Source organism: Physella acuta, unplaced genomic scaffold (genome assembly GCF_028476545.2).
Source record: "Physella acuta isolate Inbredline_101_S28 unplaced genomic scaffold, ASM2847654v3 ptg002523l, whole genome shotgun sequence".
NCBI classification, from domain to species: domain Eukaryota; kingdom Metazoa; phylum Mollusca; class Gastropoda; family Physidae; genus Physella; species Physella acuta.
The window spans coordinates 1-2,500 of NW_026733992.1; positions in this window are offsets into that span (position 1 = coordinate 1).

The following is a 2,500-nucleotide window of genomic DNA, read 5'->3' on the forward strand; positions in this document are numbered from 1 at the left end:
AACCAATGTATGTGTTGTAGAAAGCAGATTTTTCTCATCCCGCCGTTTACCTGAAACGAATAAAAATTTATTTTGTACAAAATTAAAAACATTAGTGTTTCCAATAAACTACATTTCACGTTTTCTAATTTAAACTTAAACGAATGACTGGTATCAAAATATAGGATCTATGTGAAAATAAAAACACGGTGTAAGAGTTTTCAAACCTCGGTAATGCCGTCTAAGACCAACTAGTCGACCGAAGGGACAGTAGTTTTCCGGTCGATAAGACATATCAGCCCGGTATCGCCAAAGTTAATTACGATCGGTCATAATAAACTAAATTTAAAATAAATAAATAACCCAAACGTGTGTATACATCATGTGGTACGTATTCAGTTCTATTCTAACTGGAATATATATTTTAAGAATCAATGAACTTAAGTTTTAAAACCAAACCGAAATCGCGCGAGTCGTCGTTGTAAAACTAGATTTAACAAACGGCTGCGTAATATTAGACTTAAAAATATTATATAATATCCTCTATTGATTAAATAGTGAAAAATAAGCTTCAATGTAGCTTAATCTAGTACAAAATCTAAAAGTTGTGATAAATTAAATTGAAATTAAACACGATAGACTTAAATCTAGAGTTAAGGAATAAAACCGACCCGCGAACCAGCTACTAAATGGTTCGATAAGACTTATCTCAAATACAATCGTTTTCTATCAGTGTTATGCCTTCAATCGATACTTTTTGATGAAATAAATACTTAAATGATTTAATGAATGCATATATACATGTAATTAATGAGTGAAAGTATGTATAAAGTATTAGATAAATTAATAATAAACCGACCCAGCTACTAAATGGTTCGATAAGACTTATCTCAAATACAATCGTTTTCTGTAATTGTTATGCCTTAAATTGATAATTTTTAGTTAAACAAATACTTAACTAATGAAATAAATACATAGATAAATGTATTTAATGAATTAAAGTATGTATAAAGTATTATATAAATTAATAATAAACCGAATCCGACCAAATTTAAATCTAAAACCACGATCGGCGGCGTAATGAAGTGTATCGTAAACCCGTTTTTTTTATAATTTAAAATGTAATGACAGAACTCCCAAAACAACAATACACATACATATTAGTACTATGGTGAATTGTAGTTGTATTAGGACCGTAATTATAGTTAATTAAGGAACCATTCATTGTCTTCGCTCTGTTATGTACGTCGTCGTTTAATCGACACGGCATATTTGGCTTGAATCTAGAAAAATTCAAACTCTAACCCTAAGGTAGACAGGCAGGGTAAATAAATGTGGGTGATCTCTCATAAAATTGTCTTCTAGGAATTATTTTTATATAGACTATCTTTTCTGTAGAGTTTAAGTGGACAAGCGCGGACGAAATAGAGCGCAAAATTTAAAATGAATTAAAAATTTTCATCAGACCGGAAGTAGGCATAACCTAGGCGCCATGTTTCCGTCGTACAAGTTTTCACCGTTGCAGTCACCGTTTCAATCGCTCTTCGTGTGGACGTGTATTATTTCTAGTCATGTGTTGTGTAGATGATTCGCTTAAGGTAGGTGTTCGGACTTATTTCTTTAATATTAATTAAACCGTATTTGCCTTGTCGGCCTTAAAATAAAGCTATTTTTTTTTCATCGCAATCGAAGTGTTAGATCTAGAATCTAGTTCCCGCCTCCGCTTCGCTAATTCGACTTAATGTAACTATGACACAACTATTAAATCTAGAGTCTCTATTTTAATTAAATAATTAGGAATTCTATCTCTAGATGATATCTAATCTATTCCCACACGTGTGTGCAAGTAGGATTTAACGTCAGAACAGGTGTGGTGGTCTAGGCGTCGCTATTTTTGACGGTAGGAATTTTTTTTTTAAATTCGTAAAATTTTATATAGACTTTATATAGCAATTTACTAAGACCGACCCTAACGCCCAGTAAATATTTAATTACCACATTGTTATGGACACGGTGTATTAGGTAGGGCCGAGGGCTATCCATAGGTACCAATTTTTAAATTTTGTGACAATTAGGAGCCGAGTTATAAAATAAATTTAAAATACTGGTTCTGGTCTTAGACTTTATATAGCAATTTACTAAGACCGACCTTAATACCCATTAATTATTTAATTAGCGCATAGTTATGGACATCCTGTATTAGGTTGGGCCCAGGGCTATCCGTAGGTACCAAGTTTATAATTTTGTGACGATTATTAGTCGAGTTATAAAATAAATAAAAAAAACTGGTTCTGGTTTGCACTACATTTCTTTCTTCTTTAACGGCGGACTCCCGGTCCAGCCCCATGGGTTACCCGTGAGCCGGGGCCTCGTTAGCCTGGACGGCTCCGATGTGACCGCGGATTGTTGTGGCCCGCCTCAGCCCGAGTCGAGATCACCCTTCCGATCGAAGGTGGACGCCATAGGGCGCCCGGGATAGCCCGGGGCGCTGTTCGTCACCCGAGCGCAGGGGCGCCGGGAG